This window comes from Mesoplodon mirus, assembly GCF_964341445.2.
Source record: "Mesoplodon mirus genome assembly, chromosome: 5".
Classification (NCBI taxonomy): domain Eukaryota; kingdom Metazoa; phylum Chordata; class Mammalia; order Artiodactyla; family Ziphiidae; genus Mesoplodon; species Mesoplodon mirus.
In genome coordinates, this window is record NC_138980.1 from 41,791,602 (window position 1) to 41,804,067 (window position 12,466).

The 12,466-nt window shown below is 44.4% G+C and overlaps 1 protein-coding gene across 5 annotated transcripts in view; it reads left to right on the forward strand.

Annotated features, from left to right (window-relative positions):
- Nucleotides 1–12,466, forward strand: part of CACNA1A (calcium voltage-gated channel subunit alpha1 A) — a gene marked incomplete at both ends in the record, with an annotated part of 240,998 nt that overhangs the window by 73,136 nt on the left and 155,396 nt on the right. The gene's annotated exons all lie outside the window — the stretch shown is intronic.

Genomic DNA, 12,466 nt, shown 5'->3' on the forward strand with positions numbered 1-12,466 from the left:
CAGGTTTCTTACCCTGAAACAGTAGCCTTTTGGGGTCCTGTCCTAATATGGGGGGTGCTCCTTTTAAGGCTCTCTATCTTAGGTGGGCCCTGGGCTTTACCTTATATCCCTGCTTCCCAGGAAGCCATGAAAATTCAGGTAGCAGTTCTCTGAGTTAAGCAGATACCCTCAGAGCAAGTGTGGCTTTGATGTTCTGCCTACCTCCTGGAGGTCCCTGATTTCACTTAAACGTAGGACTGATAATTACCTACTAAATTGTCCAGACTTGAGTTCTTTGACAAGAGGGTCTTAGGATTTTATGCAGGATTTATGACTGTTTTCGGTAAGAGGGTCAGTCTGATTGCCCAGGTTGTCGTATTACCAGAAATGGAGGTCTGTCATGTGGATTATACAAAATAGGAGGGCATCTAGTGCTTGACGTGTGTTGGCTACTTTAATTGTTTCTGAGGATGGTGTGAAAGGGAACGGAGAACAGGTCTTGGTTAGGGGCATTCCCTGGATGGCAGGGCAAGGGTGCTGTGGGGTAGAGTCAGAGGGTGTGATGCAGATTCCCTTGGATGATATTTCAGATTTTAGCCAACATTGGACAGGAGCCTCATTTGTTTCTTGGAGTAGCTCTGAGTACCCAGAATGCTGCATTGCTCCTGGTGGAGTTTCTGAAAGAAAATTCTCTCTGGGGCTCACTCCTGGCTCAGGCAGCATTGGCTGCTCCATTTTACCTCCTCCTCACCCTGAGATACACAGCACACACACACACACACACACACACACACACACAGCTCCATCAACTTAATCCATGAGCTGGGAGCTGCTACTTTTCCCATTCCTGGCTAGAAGTTAAAGAAGAAATAAACCCACTAGCCCTCCATCACATATTCTGCCATGAAAGAACTCAACATCCTTTCTGTCTTGCCCTCTATCTTCTGAGCTACTTGCAGACAGGGACCAATTTTGTCTATTTCTGAATTCACTAAAGCTCTGTGCCAGGGAAACAGGCAGGACTTCTAAAATGTGTCAACTGGCATTGCCTCCTCTTGAGATGCAACTAGAACAGTAATCTCATTGGTCTGAAGCGCCTTTAAGATTGTAAGACCATGCGTGATGGGTCCCCAAGACCACCTTCAGGTTTGATGATTTGTTAGAAGGACTCACAGGACACAGGAAAGCTGTGATACTCATGGTTACAGTTTATTACAGGGAAAGGATACAGATGAAATTGTGAAAAGCAGAAGGTGCTTAGGGCAGAATCTAGGAGAGACCAGGCACAAGCTTCCAGTTGCCCCCTCCCAGTGGAGTTGTGCAGACAGTGCTCAGTTCTCCCAGTGACACCATGTAACAACAGGCATGATGTATTGTCAACCAAGGGCAGTATCTGGTGCTATCCTTGGTACCCAGAGGTGCTACTGGGGTTCGATCACATAGGCACGGAACACCCATGTGACTGACTTTAACTGCTTAGTCGCCAGCACTTCCAGAGATCAAACACATACAGCATGGCCCAGGGCCCAGGTGAACACAAATAGGCATTCACCATAAATCACATTATTAGTGTAAAGTACCTGGCAGGCCCCAAGACCCCAGGTATACAAAGACACTCTTACCAGGCAGGATATTCCAGAGGTTATTTCCTAGGATCCAGTCAGGAGGCAGTCCTTTCTTTGGAATCTGCATGGTTCAGACACCCCCAGCCCTGCTGAGTTAACCCTTTACTGCATAAAATAGAAATCTAACCAAGTCATTCTTCTCATAAAGTCCTCCCAAGGTGATCCATTGCTCTTAGCAGGGCATTTGAAATCCTGTATCATCTGGCCTTTGCCCACCTCACCAGGGTCATCTCTCCTCTCCAGCTATATCTACCTTCTTTAAGATCCTTTAGCATTCTGTGCTTTCTCCCACTGGGCAGCCTCAGCAGTATTCATCCTTTTTCTTGAAATACTCCTTCTCTTTTTGCCTTCAGGTCTCAGAATAGGCACCATTTCCTCCAAAAATCTTTCACTGACCCTCCAAATCTGTATTAAGAAACTTCCTTATGCTCTGAGAGTGCCCTTGTTCTGTTATATTATCATTGAGATTTTCACAGTCTGCTTTCCTCCCACTAGACTGTGAGCTCCATGAGAGCAGAACCCTCCCTGTTCAGTCCATTGTCACATCTCCAGTGCCTGGAACATCTTAGGTATATAATCAATATTTGTTATATTATGTGGTAAAGCTATGTTGCTATAATAAGAGACCTCAAAAAATCAGTGGCTTAAAGCAATAAAGAATTTTATTTCTCCCTCCCATAATAGCTCCAAGATGAGCCATGCTGGTTGACAGGGGAGCTCTGTTCCACAAAGTCATTCAGGCATCCAGGTTCCTACCCTCTTCTTGCTGCCAAGGGGGTTAGCATCATTCGCACAATCAAAACTGACTGGCCTTATGAAAGCAGAAGAGGGGATGGAGGGGATATCCCAGTCTCTTTAAGCCTCAGACCAGGAAGTGGCGCTGTACTTCTGCTCACATACTATTGGTGGAAACTTAGTCATGTGATCACACCTAGCTGCCAGGGATGCTGGGAACTGTGGTTTTGCTGTGAAGCCAAGGGCCTGGCTAAAATTCCATAGCTGTAGAAGATAGCAAAGGGAAGGATGGATTTTGGTGGGCATCCAATGGTTAACACCATATTTATTGAATCAAATTGTCAAACAGGATCTATCTGATACGAAGCTGCTTCAAAATAAACTGATAGAATTGGGGGCATGTCGCCTCATCTTTCTCTGCTTGTATTGGTTTCCTAGGGCTGTGTTACAAAGTACCACAAACTTGGTGGCTTAAAACAACAAAAATTTATTTTCTCACAGTTCTGGAGGCTAGAAGTCTGAAACCAAGGTTTTGGCAGGGCTGTGTGTCCTCTGAAGGCTCTAGGGGAGAGTCCGTTCCTTGTCTCATCCAGCTTCTGGTAGCTCTAAGTGTTGCTTGGCTTGTGGCCACATAGTCCAATCTCTGTGGTCACATGTCCTCCTCCTCTTCTCTCTCAAAACTCCCTTTTCCTCCCTCTTATAAGGATGCGTGTGGGACTTCCCTGGTGGTCCAGTGGTAAAGAACCCGCCTGCCAATGCAGGGGATGTGGGTTTGATCCCTGGTCAGGGAACAAAGATCCCACGTGCTGTGGGGCAACTAAACCCGGGTGCCACAACTACTGAGCTCATGCGCCTCAACTGGAGAGCCCGCGTGCCACAAACAACAGTGCCCACACGCTCTGGAACTCACACACCACAACTACAGAGCCCACGCACCCTGGAGGCTGCGCACCACAACTAGAGAAAAGGAAGATGAAAAACCTGCACGCCACAACCGAGAGTAGCCCACATGCCGCAATGAAGAGCCCATGTGCCGCAAAGAAAGATCCCACGTGCCTCAACGAAGATCCCGCAACTAAGACCCGATGCAGTCAAATAAATAAATAAATACTTTAAAAAAAAAAAAGATGCATGTGACTGCATTTAGGACCCACCCATATAACCCAGGAATAATCTCCTCCTCTCAAATCCTTAATGTAATCACATCTGAAAAGACCCTTTTTCCAAATAAGGTTACATTCGCAGATTCCAGGGATTAGGACGTGGACCTACTTTTTGGGAGGGGGGTTCACTATTCAGCCCAGCACACCCACAGTGCACTTTAGAATTCAACTTCAGACCTCTGAGGACCCATCTTGTATTTAATACCTGGAGCATCCTGCCCCCAGCCTGGGGGCTTCATTCCACTTGTGACATGCCAATCTCTTCTACAGACTTTACGTGCATCAACTGATTTCACTGTCTTTTTGTATAAGACCACAGAGAAATCAAGGCACAGAGGGATTAAGTAACTCCCCCAAGGACACACAGTAAGTGGCAGAGCCAAGATTCAAACCTGTATGATCTGACTATAGATGTGTACTCAAACCACCTTATAAGTGTTGTCCCAAATACTTTCTGAGCTTCTGCTGTGCTAAGAGCCAGGAAGAAAAAGAACATGTGGCCAGGAGAGCCCATGACAGAGCTGGGGATGGGGATCTGCATCTTGATCTAAGATGGCCTGGATCTCATTTAACTTCTTGTGCTGGTTTTATCAGAGAAACCCTCACCAGTTCACCCCTAGAAAGCTAGGCACTTGCATGCAGAGCTAAACACGAGCAGAGACGCTGCTGCTGGTTGACTGAAACCTGCCTTGCTGCCTCTACAGTGGACTTGGGTGGACTGTTCCATTTGGGGAGCCAGGCACTCCCACTCTCAGCCCTTGGCTACTCTCTCCTGCTGTCACCACAGCTGCTGGGCATGCAGAAACCCAGGCGTGACAGCTTTTCCTCCCTGTTTCTGTCCAGTGGAGTGGAAACCCTCTGGCACCTGGACACCAAGCGTGTGTGGCAGCAGAGAGCTGCACAGTAAATGCAACACTTCTCCTCCAGCCCTCCGGATACAAGCTGACAGATTGGCAACTGGCCGACTGCCAAAGTCCAGCAAGTTCTTGGCAGTTGCTTTCTCACCTGGACACCTGGCTGCCACCTCCTGGAACATCAGGCTGCCTCCTCAAGGAAGGGATGGTGGTCTCTTTTGAAAGACTGTGAGCTTTGAGGTGGTCATCAAAGCCATCCTTGGAAACATTCTTAGAGTTGCACTTGTCCAATTCGGTCTCGGTCTCTGCTAGCCATATGTGAATTAAAATTTTCTTTTGCTTTTTTCAAATTGCAGTAAAATATGCAAGACATAAAATTTAACATTTTAACCATTTTTAAGTGTACAGTTCAATGGCATTAAATACATTCATATTACTTTGCAGCCATCACCACCAACCATCTCTAGAACTTTTTCATCTTCCCAAATTGAAATTCTGTCCCTATTAAACAAATACTCCCATGTCACCTCCTCCAGCCCCTGGCACTTACCATTCTACTTTATGTCTCTATTCATCTGACTACCCTATGGACTGCATATAGTGGAATCATACAGTATATGTCTTTTTTTTTAACACCTTTATTGGAGTATAATTGCTTTACAATAGTGTGTTAGTTTCTGCTGTATAACAAAGTGAATTAGATATATATATATATATATATCCCCATATCTCTTCCCTCTTGCGTCTCCCTCCCACCCTCCGTAACCCACCCCTCCAGGTGGTCACAAAGCACCGAGCTGATCTCCCTGTGCTATGCAGCTGCTTCCCACTAGCTATCTATTTTACATTTGGTAGTGTATATATGTCCATGCCACTTCTCACTTCGTCCCTTACCCTTCTCTCCCACCCCATGTCCTCAAGTCCATTCTCTATGTCTGTGGCTTTATTCCTGTCCTGCCCCTAGGTTCTTCAGAACCATTCTTTTTCTTGTTTGTTTTAGATTCCATATATATGTGTTAGCATACGGTATTTGTTTTTCTCTTTCTGACTTACTTCACTCTGTATGACAGACTCTAGGTCCATCCACCTCACTACAAATAACTCAATTTCGTTTCTTTTTATGGCTGAGTAATATTCCATTGTATATATGTGCCACATCTTCTTTATCCATTCATCTGTTGATGGACACTTAGGTTGCTTCCATGTCCTGGCTATTGTAAATAGAGCTGCAATGAACATTGTGGTACATGACTCTTTTTGAATTATGGTTTTCTTGGGGTATATACCCTGAGAAATCCCACTGCTCACTTCTTGCATTATCCCAGTTCCAGTGGAACCACTATACATGCAGCCTTCTCATACTTCCAAGCCTTTGCTCATGCTGAGTCAGCCTCCTAAATCACCCTTCCCACTTGTTCATCTTGGAGTCATCTCCACTCCCCCAAGCTGAGCTCTGTTCCCTTCATCATGCTCCCAAAGCAAGTGGTACATACATACATAGAGTAGAAGTTAAAAGCCCATATTCTGAAAATAGGCTGCCTGGGTTCAAATCCCAGCTCTGCCGTTTACTACCTGTGTGTCCTTGGGCACGTTACAAGCAGTTTCCTCATCTGTAGAGTGGAAGTAAATAACAGTAGCTTCCTCATAAAGTTCTTTGAAAGATTAAATGAAACAATTAATGGAATAGTGTTAGCTATTATTAGTATAACCTTTATTACAGTATTTTGAAAGGAAAGGGAGCATGTTACATTTCTATTTATATCTGTATCCCTGATACTGAGAAAAATGGCTGACACATAGTAGGTGTTCAATTAACTGAACTAAACTGAGCTATCACCTGTGTGCTTAAGATGCTGTATTAGGATAGGCTAATTGCTGTAACAAACCACTCCCAAGTCTCAGTGGCTTGAAGGATTATTCCTTGCACACGTCACAGTTTGATTAAAAGGGGGAGGTTGGGCTCTGCTTCACACAGTCATGCAGGGACCCAGGCTCCATCCTTCTTGTGGTTCTGCCATCTTCGAGTCCTCCACTAGATCCTCTACAATCGGACACTGGACAGGAGAAGAGAGAGAGCATGGAGGATCTTGCAGCTAGTTTCAGGAACCTGGCCTGGGTGTGGCTTACATCACTTCCTCTCCCATCCCATTGGCCAGATTTAGTCTCATGACCTTGTTTTGATGCACGGGGTGCTGGGAAATATAATCTAGCAGTGTGCCTGGACAGACAAGAACATGGAAATTGGAGAACATCCAGTCTATGCTGAGCCTCTCACCACCAAGCCTGTGCTCAATTTTCTCTAGGAGCTCCATGGCTAAATATCTAAGCAACCCCAAATCAGTGAAAACTCAAGCCTGTTTTCCAAGCCTCTCCTACTCAATGACACCATGTCTGCCTCACTCACCCAAACCAGGACCTTAGAAGCCATCATTGCCTTCTTTCTATCCCTCCCTCCTCTTATCCACATAATCACTACATCTGTTGAGCCCACCTCCTGAATGTCTCTCAGAGGCATGTATCTATTTTTCTCCATCCCCTGCCCTTCCTTAGTTCAGGGTTTATCATCCTTCACCTGGACCACCTGAACCTGTGGTCATCATCCCGTTGGGCTTTCATCTCCAACATCCACTCCTTCTAACCCACTTTCCGAAGTTCTAACTAAACCATCCTCATCTAATATTTAAGTCAAATCATGTCACTTCCCACTTTAGACATCTAAACAGTTGTCTTCAAACCATTTTAAAGCAATGGAACCCTTTCTACCAAATAAATCTTACCTTGAAATAAACTTCTTAATTTTAGAACAATTTTAGACTTATAGAAAGCTTGCAAAGATAATAAAGTTCCCGTATACCCCTCACCCAATTTCCCCTAATGTTACCAAGCTTATATGACCACAGTACTCTTGTCAAAACTAAGAAATTGACATAAGTACATTACTATTAACTAAACTTCTGTAATGTTATTTGAATCCCAATATGTAAAGCAATAAAAATGAATCTTTGAAGCAGAAAAGGACTTTCCAGAAAGTTCCACCTGCTGACCCATACCTCACTCCCCCTTGCCATGAGTTAACCCCTGAGGCGCCTCTGCGGAGACCAGTTTGAACTCACTAACCTTAGGACAAAAGACAAACTCTTTGTTGTGGCCACCTTGTCTGGCCCTGGCCCAGCTCACTAGCCTTCCTTCTCATTATCCTCCTTCTTTATTCAGTCAGTCAGCAAACAGTTATTGAGCATCTGCTAGGTGCAAGGCAATTTTCTAGGTACCAGGAACACAATACAGACAAATTTCCAGAACTCATGAAGCTGATAGTCTAAAAGAGGGGAGACAGACCACAGACAATAAACTTAATAAATAAAATATTTAGTAAATAAATCGTGGTGAGTGCTATAGAGAAAACTAAAGCCAGGAAGGAGCAGAGGGAATGCTGGGGCGGGGGTGCAATTTTAAACAAGATGGTCATGGGAGTTCCCTCGTGGTCCAGTGGTTAGAACTCTGCGCTCTCACTGCTGAGGGCCCGGGTTCAGTCCCTGGTTGGGGAACTAAGATCCCACAAGCTGCGTGGCACAGCCAAAAAAGAAAAAATAAACAGGATGGTCATGGAAGGCCTGACTGAGGAAGTAAAAGGATTATACTGACTGCTTCAGTGTCAAGAATAGACTGAAGGGAGAACAATACTCAGTATTTTGTAATAGCCTATAAGGAAAAAGAATCTGAAAAAAGTATATATATATATATAAAACTGAATCACTTTGCTGTAAACCTGAAATTAACACATTGTAAATCAGCTATACTTCAATTTAAAAAAAGGATAGACTGAAGGGTGTGTGGAAGCAGAGACATTATTTGGGAGGTGACTGGAAGGATGGATTTACCATCGACTAAGATGGGAAGGGGACGGGGTCGGGGGTAGATTAGGAGCTCAGCTTTGGACATGCTAAGTTTTACATGCCTGAGTAGAGATGTTGTGTTGGCCATTGAGTATTCAGAGTCTGAAGTTAAGAAGAAAAGACAGGGCTGGAAGTACAAATGTGGGAGTCATCAGCCTTCGGAGGTTATTTATAGCCACGAAAGTGGATAAGGGAGTGGATGTAAAAGGGCACCAAGGACTGAGCCTGGGGTTGGCTCTCCATCATTAAAGAGGGGGGAAGATGAGGAGGATCTACCAAAGGAGACTGAGATGGAGCAAATGAAAGGAGTGTGCGACCTGGACGCTGTGTGTGAAGGCATTTAGTACAGTAGGAGGGAATGATTTTTATTTTTATTTTTTGGCCAAGCCACGAGGCATGTGGGCTCTTAGTTCCCCGACCAGGGATTGAACCCGTGCCCCCTGCAGTGGAAGCACCTAGTCCTAACTACTGGACTGCCAGGGAAGTCCAGGAGTGAATGACTGATAGTGTCACTGATGCCAGTGGGTTTACTCAAAAGAGGAATGAGAATCAGCTGTTAGATTTAACAGCATGGAGGTCTTTGGTGGTCCTAGCCACTGTTGCTTGGAGGAGAGTTTGAGGCAAAAGGCTATTGGAGGGATTACTAACAGTTTTTTTTTTTTTGAAATATAGTTGATTTACAATGTTGTGTTAGTTTCTGGTATACAGCAAAGTGATTCAGTTATACATAGATATATATTCTTTTTCATATTCTTTTCCATTATAGTTTATTACAGGATATTGAATATAGTTCCCTGTGCTCTATAATAGACATTGTTGTTATCAGTTCTTTTAAAAAGAGTTTTTGCTGTGAAGGGTGGAGTGGGGAAAAAGAGTGTTAGCTGGTGGGGAAAGTGGAATTGAAAGATTTCTTTTTTAAGATTGGAGCGCTAACAGCAGATTTTATGCTGATGGGAATAACCCAGTAGGGAGGAAAAACATGATGATGCTGGAGAAAAAGGAGAGGGTTGGCAGGAGGGACATCTCTCAGCCGCCGGGAGGGGATGGCATTTGGTGTACAAGTGGAATGTTTTGTTTTAGATGGAAGCATATACAAGTCATCTATAGAAATATAAGGGAAGGCCCTATATGGGCTTGGAGGTGGGGAGTAAATGTAGTGGTGGGTGCTTGCGGAAGTTCTATTCTAATGCTCTATTTTCTTACGATTTATCAAGGACAGGTTCATGAGCAACAAATTCAAGTATGTTCAGTAATTATTTGTAGGATGTTTACCCTGTATCAGGCACTGTGCTGGGGATTGGGGTATAGCTGCCAACAAAGGCACAGCTAAGCACCTGCAGTATTTCTATTTCCTGACCAGTAGAAGACATTGGACATACACACGTGAGATTGTTAGGACCAGCAAGTCAAAATTAGGAAGGATGCTTATCTATCCCTCTCCCCCGTCTCCCACCACCTCATCTTCCTCTTGCTGGATTTTGTCTTTTGCCCTCCCCCCAACACATCTTAGAACCCTCTTCACCCCACTTCCTATCATGGTCCCATCCACACTCCCAAAGCCAAAACTCTCTTTCAAGAAAGCAAAGTTCCAAAGAATCAAGGTTGTATCAATGGGTCGGTCTCCATGGCAACAATCATGAATGAGCCAAGCAAGGTAACCCTGGGTGATAGCGTGAAGAAGTGGTCTGTTGCCACGGAGATGTGCTGAATGGAAAGGCCCCCACTAGTAGGGATATGTCATCAAGATGGATCAGTCAGCATGAAGTTGGTGTGCCTATTTTCAACTCGGAGTTACAAAAATACATTTTAATAAAGCTCACGATCCACCTCATTCCTCCCCTCTCCCTCCCACTTCTTCTTCACCCTTCATCCTGCAACTCAACCCAAGCTCACCAGGTCTCCTTCAAATCCCTCAAGGACACCCCAGGTTGGGGCTGTTCCCTCACCACATGACTCCCTCCTGGGCCAAATTGGTCCTCCTTTGACAAACTACTGTCTTCTCTTTAGGAACCAACAATAGCCTCAAAAACCAGGAGTTGATGGAAAAGACACTAACTTCATTCTTTGGGGCAAGAACAGTTGATAAACTGGACCAGCTTAGCTTGCACGTATAAGGGGTCTCTCAGTGGGTAGACCAGTTCTCCATCAAGGAACTGACATCAACACCACATGCACAGTGGCATCATCTGTACTGGTGATGCTGAACGTATACCCTTAGTACCACTTGGAAGCAATTTGTAAAAGCCCAGGATTCAGTGCCTAGGAAGATACCTTTGAAGAGCTTTGAGTTGCTGAAGCTCACCCAAGGTCTTTTTATCCTACTCGAAGTGCATTTCTTCATTTATCTCTTCATTCATTGGTTCTTTTCCTTGTTCAACCATATTTATTGTTATAGCAAAGGGCTAGAAATAACTCAAGTATCCAATAACTCAGTAGGGAATTATTAAATAAATTATGGTACATCCATCCCATGGGATTCTATGAAGGCATTAAAAAAGGAAGAAACAGATCTCTGGGTACCATTAAGAGCTTAACACTTACAGAGCACCCACTGTATAAAAGGCACCATTCTAAATACTGTTCTAAAATACCTATCAACTCCTTAATTCTATAATAAGCTTGTAAGGTAGATCTTGTCATATTCCTATTTTACAGATGGGGAAATAGGATTCTCTGTATCCAAGTTATATTGTTGAGTGAAAAGAGCAAGTTTCCTCATGGTACATATAGCAGTTACAATTTGCTTGTAAATGCATGAACTATTTCTGGAAGATTCCATAAGAAACTAATAATTGTGTTTGCCTCTGTAGAGGAACCCTGAGTGACTTGGAAGTGGGTGTCCAGAGAAAACTTACTTTCCACAGTAAATGCTCTATGCTTTTCTGAATCACAGACCACATATGTTTATAATCTTTCACAAAACCAAACAGATAATAGTCATTGCCCTAGTCTTCTCAGGCTATAACAGAATACCATAGACAGGGTGGCTTATAAACAACAGACATTTATTTCTCATAGTTTGGGAGGCTGGGAAGTCCAGGATCAAGGTGACAGCAGATTTAGTGTCTGGTGAGAACCCATTTCCTGGTTCATTAATGACTGTCTTTTCACTGTATCTTCACACAGGGCAAGTGAGCTCTCTGAGGTGTCTTATAAGGGCACTAATCCCATTCATGAGGGCCCCACCTTCATGACCTGATCAGCTCCCAAGGGCCCCCACCTCCAAATACCATCACATTGGGCATTAGGATTTAACATACAAATTTTGGAGGGACACAAACATTCAGTCCATGGCAGTTATTAAGTTGTACTGTGTGCCAGATGCTCCTAGATTTTAGAAAAACATGGTTGAGCAAAATATTTTACTGTTGAGGAAAATGAGGCACAGAGAATTTAAGTGACTTGCCCAAGTGGCAGAGCTGGGATTCAAAACCAGTCTGGATGCAGGATTTATGCAGAAAAAGAAAACAGTGTGACAGAAGCTCTGTGCATGTGCACGTGTGTGTGTGTGTGTATGCATGCATGCATGCACATACAAGCTCACACGTGGGCATTTGCATGTGATTGTATGTGCACGTGTGTGTGAGCATGTATGTGGGTGCGTGTACTCATGCTTGTGTTCTGGGAGAGGAAAGTGGCCAGAGAAGAATCTACAGAAGGTCAAGCCATGTTTTGAGGGTTTGGGCATTTATCGTGAAAGTACAAGGGAACCACGTAAGGATTTAGACAAGGGGTGGATGTGATCAGATTTTTATTTAGGATCACTCTGGCTGAAGTGTGTGGCCAGGATACGAGTGTATATGAAGGACTCCCCCTGCCTTGGTATGAGGATGCCTGCCCACCCTCTCCACCCAGCACAGTTTCAAAGAGCAGAATGGATGTGGAAGCCTCTGGCGAAGCTGAGCAGCCCCACTCTGAAGTCAGGCAGTGGGTATCAAGTGTATCAACTTCTTGTCCTGCTCAAATCCTGAACTGAAGCTGTCCTACTAATGTGGGGGGTCAGGTTCTCTGCTTCATAAAGCTGGTTTGAGGAAAGAACATCCATCCAGTGGTGCTAACGTGGGCATTGAAACAGAAAGGCAGCGTGGATGAATCCTGACTCTGTCACCTCCTGGCTGTGTGACCCTGAGCAAGTCAGCCAGCCTCTCTGTGCCTCAGTTTCCTCATCTGTAAAATGAGGTCCATAATAGCCAACCTCAGGGGGTTGTAAAATATAC